Source organism: Ictalurus punctatus, chromosome 10, assembly GCF_001660625.3.
Source record: "Ictalurus punctatus breed USDA103 chromosome 10, Coco_2.0, whole genome shotgun sequence".
NCBI classification, from domain to species: domain Eukaryota; kingdom Metazoa; phylum Chordata; class Actinopteri; order Siluriformes; family Ictaluridae; genus Ictalurus; species Ictalurus punctatus.
The window spans coordinates 22,961,548-22,974,996 of NC_030425.2; positions in this window are offsets into that span (position 1 = coordinate 22,961,548).

Consider the following 13,449-nt stretch of genomic DNA (forward strand, 5'->3'; position numbering starts at 1 on the left):
ACAACCATGTGATGTGTCTCTCTCTCTTTTTTTTCTTTTAAAGATGTACACACTGTTTTCCTGGCCTGTGCCCCCCTCTGCCACCCTGTGCCACCCTATGCCCCCTGATGAATCCAGATGAGTGCTCTTATGGGGTGTTTTGTCTGGTGGCAGGCAATGAGTTGGGGGAGCAGTACGCACTGTCTGAGTGGCTCGTTACCATCTGTGGCAAACAAGTGAGGGAGGGTGTATATGGTCATCTGACATCTTTCTGCTCATTCTCTCACTGTGTCTTTTGCACTCCTGGCTGCCTGCCTGCATTCACTCCATTAGTCGCCAAACCTGTCTTTTTTTCTCCCATTCTATCACACGCCCAGTCTTACACAGCAAAGTGATCGAATGGAGAGAGGAGAGGAAGTCACCTCGACTAAAGCCATGCTCCATTCACCTAAATGCTGAAGAGCATCGGAATGCATAGTGTGTGGAGGGGTCTCGACTCATGATGTACACTTTTAGCCTGCAATCCTGCTCTTATTTCCTCTAAATGAACCTCTGCAGCTCAACAAAGAGCTCTTTAGAACCTCACGGTAGGGGGGCTGCAAGCATATCTGGTGTGTGTGCATGAGGTCAAATATGTTTCTGTGTGAGCATGTGGACCCTTTTTTCAGTTCTTGACTATGGGCTGGGCAATAATTGTTTTTATTGCAGGTATTTTATGCTGTGCATTCGTGTGTTGCCTGATACTACACAGAATTGACACAGATTGTCATGTGGCTCTAGAAAACAAACACATTTGATTTTTTACCTATCAAATTATTATTATTATTACTATTATTATTATTATTATCCACCCATTTTCCATCCCGCTTATCCTAAACAGGGTCGTGGGGAGCCTGGAGCCTATCCCAGGGAACTCAGGACATAAGGCAGTAGACAACCAATCACACACTACAGACAATTTTGAAATGCCAATCAACTGACAACGCATGTCTTTGGACTGGGGGAGGAAACCAGAGGACCCAGGGGAAACCCCCGAAGCACAGTATGAACATGCAAACTCTGCAGACACAAGGTGGAGGCAGGATTCGAACCACTAAGTCCGGAGGTGTGAAGCAAACGTGCTAACCACAAAGCCATTATTATTAGGGGCCAAGCACCAAAGATAATTGTAATCGTTAGTTTTTCTATTATTATTCTTCCACTCTGGAAGTCTATGGCAGCCCATAGAACCGTGTGGTTAAAAGTTGTGAAATTTGGCACACTGATATAGGAGAGTCTGCTCATTAACCACAGCAATTTTGGAGTCTCTAACGCAATCTGTCTAGCACCACCAACTGTTCAAAATGTCACTTACATTTGAACCCAAATGGCTAGAAACAAATTTCTTTTTTCTTCTGATTCCTTGGCTCAAGACGATTTGAGTGCACCATATGATGTAATTTCCCCCCACTTTGAATTTTTTTTGAAAAACCTACTTTTTCAAAATCATCCTAGACGGTTTTTCCGATTTTCACCTAAATTGGCTCAGATCATCTTCATACTGTGCTGGCAAAAATTTATTAAAAGCTTTTCAATAAACACAGCTGTTCTTGAAAAACAGGCAAACGAATTTGACGAAGAGCACGCCAAATTGGACGCAAGGCTATATCTCCGCAATGCATTAGCGTATTGAGACAAGTCTTGGTACATGTCATCACAAGCATGACCTGAGGCTACATGCGTTGTTTTGGTGCAGTGCCACCTAGTGGTCAAGAGATATGAAAAATGGACATTTTTGCTTATAACTTCTGAACAGTTTAGCCCATAATCACAAAACACGTTATTCAAAATGGCAGGTCGAGCCATTTTGCTATATTTTTCAAACACTTTGGCATATAATTACGAAACTTGGTATGTGTCTTTGGCACCATGCCCTGAAAAATTTCAGCACAAAAATTATAATTAAATTTTTAAAAATTCAAATTGCTTTTGATTAATTTTGCCAATTGTAATGTCTTATTACATTCCCTGGGTCATGCTGAGAACAAAAATACCAATTTTGCCATAGTTGGCCAAACTTCCTGTCCGCCATTTTGATTTTCTTTAAAAAACTTCTTTTTTAACTACTCCTAGAGCGTTTGATCAATTTTCATGAAATTTGAAAGAGATCATCGTCACACGATGCTGGCAAAAATTTATGTAAAGCTTTTTGATAGACCAAACCGTTCTCGAACAACGTGCAAACAAATCCGACATTGAGCATGCCAAAATGGACGTGAGACTATATCTCCGTTGCGCATTTGCGTATTCAGATCAAACTTAGTACCTGTCATTTGCATCTTAACTTGAGGGTACCTCTTTAGTGCTTGGCCCCTTAATTGCTGTTTGCAACTATATTTATTATTATTATTATTATTATTCATAATAATAATAATAATAATAATAATAATAATTGTTGTTGTTGTTATTACTACTACAACCCCTGGGAAAACTTATGGAATCACCACACTTAGAGGACGTTCACTCAGGTTTTTTACACAAAACCATTTTTGTTTAATAGCTGAACATTCTTGCTTTGTGAAACATACCTCAGACAAGTTACAAATTATAGTTTTTGCCAGGGGTTGTAGTAGCGGTAGTAGCATATAACTTGCCAACCGAGGATTGCAGAGAGTTACCTTGATTACTAAGAGGCTGCCTTTATAGAGTATTGATTTTTGAGCTCTGACGTTAATATCAATAATTATTACTGACAGTAAAAAAATCATCATTCATTCATTCATTCATTCATCTCCAATAACTGCTTTATCCTAAGCAGTGAGTCTGGAGCCTATCCCGGGAACACTGGGGCGAGGTGGAAATACATACTAGCACAGTGCTGTCCAGTTACAAACCAGTGGATGTTAATTTTTTTTCTCTTTTGTTCCTTTATTTGCCTTTTCTGTGTTTTGGTAAATATTTATTTACTTGCCTTTTGACCATTTTGTTGCTGTTTTTTTATCAAGTGTACTGTGAATGTCTTCACGTATCATGATATGAAATTTTTCCCACATCGCCACTTGACAGACCTACTCTATGTGAGATACTATTAAATATTCATTCATCACTGTCGGAATTGACCTCTTCCTGCCAAGGACAGTCAAAATCATAGTTTTTGGGGGTTTTATAAAAAATATATTTTTATGCCAGTAATATAGTATGCAATCTGATCTTACTTTGAAAACTTTAAATTATTATCATCATACTTTAATATAACATATTGCACTGTCACTTACCCAACTAATTTCCCCAAATCCGTATCACTGTAGTTGTGTAACTGACATCTTTTAATTTACAGTTTCTTTCGCCTAGCTAAAATGTCATGTTATGATTATGAGAAACTTGGACTAAACTAGCCAGACTAACAAGCGAACAGTAAGCTATTAATAATGTTTAAGAATGTTTAAACAGATTTTGTTCCATTTTAACCATCAAAATGCTGTATGCATGATTTACAAAATCCCAAATAATGAGTGCTACTTTGTGTGTGCAAGGGGATAAGCTTTAAGCAAATAATGGCATATTGCAGGTGATTTACAAAAAAACAAAGTAAGGGAAGGACACAATATGTAAATCAGGGTTTTGTGTGTGCGATTTGTTCTTGCTCTGGATTTAAAAAGACTCCAGGAACAATGAACAGAAACTGACATCTTGCATTGCTGCATGTTTAGTGTAACACAGATTCAAAGCTGTGAGACAGGCCGAAAACCCTGTTCAAAATAAAAGAGTTCTGGTCAAATACCTTTACACACTCTGTTTAAATGCTGGTGGTATTGGAGGTGTGCACACATGATCACATGGTGAGTATTTAATATGAAACCAACTTTACCTATATAATTTTAATAAACCTTCTGTTCATTATAAGATATTAAGGTGTAATATTAATAAATATTCTCATTATTATTGCCTACTGAATGGTATACTTTTGTCCTTAGCTGGAATAAATGGGTTTGCACAAATGTAATACTTGTACTTCAGTTGTATTAATTTGCACACAATTTCTGTTCCCAAAGTGACCTTTAGGCTTAGTAAATGTGAGTGCTGAATAATCTAGTTACTTCAAACCCACCCTATATTTATATGTAAACACCCCAAGTTCCATATTCATTATTCCTTAATACAAACACAATACAAACAAAAGACTCATTTGCTCGTGTGAAAAATACACATGCATACCTTTAGTAAATTAGGGCCTAAGTGTTGAGTAGACAGAATTGGAGTGAACCCCTTGACCTCTCATACAACACAATGGAAACAACTGAGTTAATGTTCCTCAAATTAAAAATTCAGCAACAAAGCTGGCTAAATGTTACATTAAAAAAACATTTTCAGTACATTTAGGAAACTTGTCAGCTTAAACATTCTAGGAAGCAAAGGTTTACAGAACTAAAACATTCTGAAATACACGTGAGAAGAAGGGAAACTGTGGAATGATGGAGCATATTTGCAGGAGTTTATGCTAATGTGACAGGAGCTCGAGTGGCATCAACTTTTCCCTGAGGCAGGAGAGGAAAAGAGATAATGTAGACTGAGAAAAGGATGGAGAATGGAGAGAGGAAAGAAGAGGAAGTGAGAGATTGAGAGAGAGAGCAGGGAGAAGAATAAAAGAAAGGCTTTTAGTCTGCGAGTCTCTTGCAACATGTTTCACACTGACTGCACAATCAGATCATCTCACCTCCTGTGTGCTCTCATATACGCACACACACACACACACACTTTGAACACTCTGACACACACTCTTGCTTGCTGCATTGTACAAAAGCTCAGCCTCATTTACCCTTGGCTCTTGTGCAGCATTGGGAAAATAAAGACGGTCTCTGTCTCTGTTTCCTGCTCTCTCTCCCTCTCTCTCTCACACACACCCACCCACATGTTTTCTTTGCTTTTCATCCGTACTTTACTGCACAGCAGGATTGCTGTGGAAATTCCCTTTCATCTGCTTGAACCTGTAAAGGTTATGTCAATTTGGAGCCAAAGGTGCAACGTAATAAACAGCTCATCCTCTTGTACATTTCCTTCTTTCTCTTCTCTCTATACAACTATACAGAATTCTCTCCATGACTTTCCTTTCACGCTCCAGACTTCCTTTTCAACCATCTCATTTTACACATCTCTCTAGCCATTATTCGCTTTGCATGTCTTTCTATCCATCCCCATCTTCACCCCCTTCTTGTTAGTAAGCCCCTGAGAGAGAGAGAGAGAGAGAGAGAGAGAGAGAGAGAGAGAGAGAGAGGAGCTAATTAGAGGGGGACAAGGACAGGGAAAAAGGGATGACAAGCAGCAGTGGAGGAGGAGAGAGAAAGGGGGATGAAGAAAAAAGAGGAGTGAAGGAGAGCAGCGTGAAGAGGCGGAGGATTAGCCACTGAGCCATCCTACTTCAACCACATAGGGTACCGTCGCCATGGCAATGTGGCAGAGCTGTGATCACAAACGCACGACAAGAGTGCGCGCGCACACACACACACACACACACACGCACACTCTTACATGCTCGGGCACATATGCTTACCTAGACAAAAAAACTATGTTAAACAAGTGCACACTTGCTTTTACTGTTATTATACACACACATATCTTAAAATGATGCAAAATATTGTGCATTTATTCCATGATTCTATTCAGCTTTTTTTCATGTATCAATCCTATACATTTTTAGCAGCTGGGACAGTGCTTTTTGAAACAGGTTTACCCCTGAAGTGTGAATGAAGTTGAATAGTGTGGTCGATATTTGCCACAATTTGGCTCAAAATGTAGAATTTTCCAGAAGCCCTTTACCCACCAGGGGTCCTGGTTACATAAGAGCTAAACTATGTGCTTTCCACGACGCCCTCTTTCTACTGGCGTGCACTCTCAGCACTCCCTCCATCTGAGGATTGTTACAAACATATGTGTGTGTGTGTGTGTGTGTGTGTGTGTGTGTGTGTGTGTGTGTCTGTGCGCATGCACTAGGGAACCATTGTGCTTATTGCCATGTGAGTATTAACCCTTTTATACTGATACAGTGCCAGTGCTGCTTCGCAGAAATTGCATGCAGATACAGGGATAACAGGCAAAACCCTGCAGCTCATGATAGAGCCCCAGACCCTGGACCTCTGAGGCACCAACACTACCTGCTGTGTTTCCTTGCCATCTAAGATGACAGATACAAGCTTTTGTTGTTTTTACCGATTTCATTTTGAGTGTGTAGCTGTTCAAACCTGTAACATTAACATATTCTTGTTGCCATTGCTAGGAAAATGATTTCTTAATCTTCAAACCACTGATTCATAGTTCCATCCATCCATTTTTCATACCGCTGATCCTTCACAGGGTCACATGGGAGTTTGGAGCCTATTCGAGGGAACTCTGGGCACAAGGTGTACCAACCCATCGCAGGGCACAATCGCACACCCATTCACACACTACATACAATTTTGAAATATTACTTAGCCTACAGTGCTTGTATTTGGACTGGGGGAGGAAACCGGAGTACCGGGAGGAAGCCCCTGAAGCACGGGGAGAACATGCAAACTCCGTGCACACAGGACGGAGGCGGGATTCGAACTCCCACCCCGAAGGTGCGAGGCAAACGTGCTAACCACCATGCCCCCTTGATTCATAGCTGCAAGATGTAAATTATTTCAAGACCTGCCCCTGCCTGTTCCCTAAAGCCCTTGAGGTCACTCCCAAACCCCTGTTGCTGCCCCCAAGCCTTGACACTTCCACCAAGATTCTAACATCACTATCACTATTCCCTGACACCACCCCTATGCTCTTGGAGCCACCCCAAAGACCCTGGCACTGCCATTTAGACCCTGATACTAAGGCCTGATGCAACAAACAAGTCACTCACACCTCTAACAAGATCCTGAAAGCACCCAAAATTCCCTTATATATCTCACAGGTCCGTGACAAAGCTCCCATATCACTGGCACTGCCCCCAATCTTCTGACACCTCCACCAAGATCCTGAGACCACAGTGAAACTCATGACACCAACCCAAAGACTCTGGTGCCGTCCCCCCAGACCCCGCTGCCACTGTTAAGACCATGATGCCACTCACACCCTACTAATGGCACCCAGAAGCCCTTGAAAATGGACTCAAGCCCCTGATGCTGCTTGAGCACTCAAACCAACCTTCAAGATTCTGACACTACCCCATGTACCTGACAACTCCAAACCCCTGACACTGTTCCCAAGCCCCTAACACCAACCCCAAGCCTCTGATGACACTCCCAGACCCCTGACCACCCTCAAATACTCTGACACTGTTCCCAAGCCTCAGATGCCATCCATGATCAGCAGCCTTTTGATGCTTAAACCAAGGACTGGCTGTATTGTACCTTGTTGGTGAAAAATTTATCTTTCAGCATTAGTATGTGGGTCTATACAGTACCCTACAACAATAAGGAGGATATCTATGTGTGTGCAGCCAATCCTTTACCTCTGGAAAATCAGCAATGTATTTTTCTGTCAAAGCCAGCCGTGTCTCTTCGCCATTCTCATTCTCTCCAGGACCGGCACTGAGCTCCTCTGGGGCTCCCTAACAGATGTTTCAGCCTCCATGTAGGAGGGCATTCCATTTCCCAGAGACAACAAGAACAAGAAAGACAGGGAAAAAAACAACTTCAGAAAAGGAGCAACATGGAGAGTGTTAGTCCTTCTTTCCCCCTGCTGCATCCACAACCTTCTCTTCAGCTTTCTAACAGCTGTTTCTTGATCAGTTGCTCTATCTGATACTCTAATTCTGTCTGCAATGAGCCAGAACTAAGGACTGATCCACGATCAGGTCCTTCACTGGTGTACGGTGACACCATTTGCACCTAGAAGGAAATGGCACATGTGGTGTCAGGTTGAAGGTCAGGGCTCCTTTGCCATCTTTATAATGTCACTTTGCCTGGGCAAGGGGAAACAAGATGTGCTGGTGTTGCTAAATACACACTATATCTATATTTACATTGGGCATTGGTGATATAGCAAAATATCACAACAATATCAAGATACTTAAAGATTTTTTTCATGTATCATGGTAGTTAAGTATTGATATTGCCCACAATATTCTCAGAAAATCATATTATTTGGTAATTTATTCAACATGGCCTCACAAATTCATAATAAGCTGAACCCAATTTGTTTGAAAGTTGGTTAATATTTGGGACATGGTTAGTGTTTGAACTTTTATATATATATATATATATATATATATATATATATATATATATATATATATATATATATATATATATATATTTATTTATTTATTTATGGATACATAGATAGATAGATGGATAGATAGATAGATAGATAGATAGATAGATAGATATAATCAAACAAAATCAAACCACATTGTCTTTCTTTATTCAAATGTGTACTAATCAGGTTGAATTTACCAGGATATTGCTATTGTCTTGTTGCCCATCCCTATTTAACCTACACACATACACAGATTATGACACTACTTTTGAAACAGTTATTTGTCTGCTTTGCAAATGGAATAGCCATGTGGTTATTCAAGGAAGTCTTCCTGAGTTTGTGTGTGTGTGTGTGTGTGTGTGTGTGTGTATGTGTGTGTGTGTTTAAATGTATAGGATTTCTACTTTCTCCGATCCATTTGAGTGTTTCTCATAGTTTCCTGCCAAATTTCTAAGAGGCCTCTGGTGATAGACGGGGAAAAAGCACAGAGAAAGCCAAGACTGAGTGTAGAGATGGAGAGAAAGTAAAGAGGGCCTTAGAGCTCGAATGCATCTGATATTTAAACAAAACCAGTATACTTGTGTGTGTGTGTGTGTGTGTGTGTGCGTGTGTGTGTGTGTGTGTGTGTGTGTGCATGTGTGTGTGTGCATGTGTGTGCGTGCGTGTGTGTGTGCGTGCGTGTGTGTGTGTGTGTGTGTGTGTGTGTGTGTGTGTGTGTGTCTGTGCGCGTAGATAATGGAGACCTCTCAGGAGAGACTATCAGCAGAATGGCAGGGAGTCCAGATAGAGCTGGAAGGTGACCCACTTTCACAAGGCTCCCTCCAGTCTCTGAACACACTCTGGCCCCATTTCAAACAGTGTGTGTTTCAAGATGTGTAGCCAGAGCGAGAGTGGCAGGGGAGGATGTCAGAATAAGAGGGAAAGCAAGAAACACACTGGAGTAAAGGAAAATTTGATAGTGCAGATGTACGGATGTTATGTATCCTGCCTTGAAAGAGAAAGCAAAACAACTATGTTTATCCCTAATGTCCCATCAATATAATCAATAGTTATTACATTTAATGGATACTGCCTGTCCTGAAAGATCACTTGTCCTAATTAAAGAAATACTCCATATTTTATTAACATAACATTTTATCTTAATATCTGCTTCATCTTTAATGTACTGTATGTGCAATGAAATCTTTGACATGTTTTCCTGTACTGAGCAAGGAACAGAAGAAACCTGTTAGTGCAGTAAATGTGCAACACCTAGAATGCTGTAATTAATTTTCCAATCAAACATTAAGCGAATTAACCTCTGAACCTGTATCTGTCCTTTTAAAGATGGGATTAGAAGAAGAGCTAGATATATAGCTTATATCTATAATATATATAGAGAAAAATGATTATAACACAGTGAAATCCTTTTTTCGCATAGCCCAAGTTGTTAGGAAGCTGGGGTCAGAGTGCAGGGTCAGCCATGAGACAGCACCCCTGGAGCAGAGAGGGTTTAGGGCCTTGCTTAAGGGCCCAACAGTGGCAGCTTGGTGTTGCTGGGGCTTGAACCCCCAACCGTCTGAGCAATAACCCAGAGCCTTAACCATTGAACCACCACTGCCTATAGTTGTCTCATAATAAGACCTTTATTGTTCTGATTTTGCGTTATATTCAATTCAATTAAATTGTTCATTGGCAAGATTCAACATCAGGCCTTAGAATGTCACTATAAGTGACTACTGAATAATATATATATATTTTTTAAATATTCCTTTCTCTGTACCAGTTTACATGTTAAAATGATCATCCATGGTAAATAGAGTTTATCTTAAATGTATGAGAATTCTTTTAACCTTAAACTAAAATTACAAATATTTGATAATGGGATCAAACATGAATGAATGTATGTGGGAAGAAGGTAATGTATTATGGAAGCACCTACAATATATAAAGTGTGTTAGTAAATAAATTACACTTCACACTCTTCCTGTCCTTGCTCTGTTTGCATGAACCCGAGGTGGCCGATGATAACGCTGAAGTACTTACCCAGTAAGAATGACAAAAATGGCTATTCAGTATTGTCTAGCTCTGAATCAGTGCACATAGTTTATATAGATTTTTCCATTCACATTGTCTCTAACTTCTACTTTTCTACTGTAAGTGGGCAGTGGTTACTCAGTGGATCTTAATTAACCATAAAGAATTCTGCACACAGCACAAGTAATCAGCATGCTCTGACACACTTGTGTGGTTTTTAAAAACCATCTTTCCTCCTTTATTTTACATGCTATACTGTCACTCTTTTTAACTTTGAGAAACATGTAAATCCTTGTGTATGTTTAGATTAGAGATGCACATCTTTGGGCCTGTATGTTCAGCACAGATTGAAGATATCTCAGTAAACAAAGAAAGGTCAAATTACATACTGTATGACACTAAGCAAGAGTTAAGCAACAGGAAATTTTTATAAGAAAGATGAAATATACCATTGCCACCTCACAGCTCCAGGGTCCCCGGTTTGATCATGAGCTCAGGTTACTGATTATATGGAGTTCTCCTCCGTCTGTTCTACATGTTCTTCTCCGTCTGTGTGAGGTTTCTCTAGGTTCTCCAGTTTCCTCTCACCTCCCAAAAAAACATGCCAGTAAAAAGTGAAAGTGTGCAAATGTGTGTGCATGGTACTCTGCGATAGATTGGCGTTGCCTCCAGATTGTTTTACTGCCTCATGCCCAGTATTTCCGGCATTGGCTCTAGATCTAGTGCAACCCTATCCAGGATAAAGAGGTTACTGAAGATGAATGAATAAAAAAAGGAAGCCACTGACTGATAAACCAATATACACTGATCAGACATAACATTAAAACCACTGACAGTTGAAGTGATGGCTTGGTGCAGAGCCAACAACTTCTGCAGCAATGTGAAGAAAACAAAGGAAATGATTGTGGGTTTCAGGAAAGTCACTAGGAGCCTTCCCGCTATTGGAGGAACAGCTGTCGAGGTCGTCCTCAGCTTCAAACACCTGGGGATACACATCAATAATGACCTCACCTTGCACAACAACTCCGTCAGCTTAATAAAGAAGGCTCATCAAGGACTACTTCCTGAGGAGGCTCAAGCAGGCTGGCCTAGGTACCACAGTCCCCACATCCTTCTACAAGTGCATAGTGGAGAGGATCCTTACATTATGTGTCACCGTGTGGTACAAAAACTGGTCTGCTGCAGACGGGAAGGCTCCGTAGCATGTAGTTACACCTGCACAGAGAATCACTAGCTGCAGTTTTCCAACAATTGAGAACATTTACACCAGCAGATGCAGGAACATGGCTGACCATATCATGCAAGACCCTTTCCATCCTACTCACGGTCTGTTTACCCCGTTCCCTCAGGTAGAAGACTGTGCAGGCTCAGAAACAGCTTCTTCCCAGAAGTTGTTAGTCTCAAAAACTTTTTCTAATGTAAAATAACACTCATACACCAGAGACTCTTCCATGTGCAGTAACACTCATTTCAAGTGCAATAACACTCTGTCATGTCCAATAACACTCATCAGAAGATTATATTGCTGTATTGTACGTTTTATTGTTTATGTACAGTACCTATTTCTTGCTCTGCTAATTTTATTGCTCCACTTAATTTTATATCTATTGTCTTTAATTCTTTGCTGTTGTTACCGGGACCTCAGTTCTTAGAATCGTTCCTTTCATGTAGCCCAAGTTTTGGAATGACAGTAAACTTCCTTGAATCCTTGAATAACATTAAAGGATTATTTCATTACCATGTCACTGGAAGAGTGGTAAGATATATTAGGCACCACGTGAACAGTCAGTTTTCGAAGTTGAAGTATTGGAAGCAGGAAAAATGGGCAAGCGTAAGGAGGTCAGATAATTTCCAAAACGCCAGGTCTTGTGGGGTGTTCCCAGTATGCAGTGGATAATACCTACCAAAAGTGGTTCAAGGAAGGACAACCAGTGAACCAGCGACAGGGTCATGGTTGCCCAAGACTCATTGATGCACATGGTGAGTGAAGGCTAGGCCGTCTGGTCCAATCCCATGGAAGAGCTACTGTAGCACAAATTGCTGAAAAAGTTCATGCTGGCCATGATAGAAAGGTGTCAGAACACACGGTGCATCACAGATTGCTGTGTATGGGGCTGCGTAGACATAGACCGGTCAGAATGTCCATGCTAACCCCTGTCCACTGCCAAAAGTGCATACAATGGCCACGTGAGCATCTTGATCATAGAGCAATGGAAGAAAGGGGCCTGGTCTGATGAATCACATTTTCTTTTACATCATGTGGACGGTCGGGTGTGTGTGCGTCGTTTACCTGTGGAAGAGATGGGACCAGGATGCACTATGGGAAGAAGGCAAGCCGGCGGAGGCGTGTGATGTTCTGGGCAATGATCTGACTTAAAGGATCTCCTGATAACATCTTGGTGCCAGATACCACAGCACAGCTACAGAGGTCTTGTGGAGTCCATGCCTCGACGGGTCAGAGTTTTGACAAGGGGGGCCTACACGATATTAGGAAGGTGGTTTTCAATGTTATGGCTGATAAGTGCATGTATTTCAACAATTTATGCCATATGAATGAAGATCATAATTGAAAAAAGAGTAAACCTTTTCTTAAATAATAAACTTGCATGCTATTGTAAGTAATGCAATAATCTGAAAAAATATTGTAAGGCAATAAATATTGTAATTATGTAATAAAATTATGTACAACTAAGAACAACAGTACTTTGTAAAATTGATAATTGAGTACTTGGTGATGGAAAAGATCAAAAGCTCATCACCCAGGCGAACTGTTGGTGTATAATTGATTATGTACTGTAACACTTTAATGATATTCTCCAGCAGTTCTGGATTGTAGAATGGAGTTCGGCCACTAGGTGTCACCATAAACCTTCCGGTTACAACAGTTTACAGCTTTTTGTTTAATATCGGCGTCATATACACGTGTATACAGTTAAATAAACACTGTAATTAAATACAGTATTACGCTTCATTCATAGCGTAATACCGGTGGATTTAGTGAAATGCGGCGCTGTGCAGATTAGAGTACAAAATGTTCTCATAGCCGGCACTGATCTTTTCCCGGGAAAACTCATACCACGTGTCTTCCTAGCGGCCCACAGGTCCTCGTGCGCTTTCTTCTTCTTTTTTATTTCTTTCCTACCCAACTTCGTACAAATCCCACCTTCTCATTTATGATTGGCTAAAAGTCCATCTCGTAACCAATATGCTGAATTGACACTAACGTTGTCCAATCGGCAGACGGCTCGTGAGTTCGAACGTCCA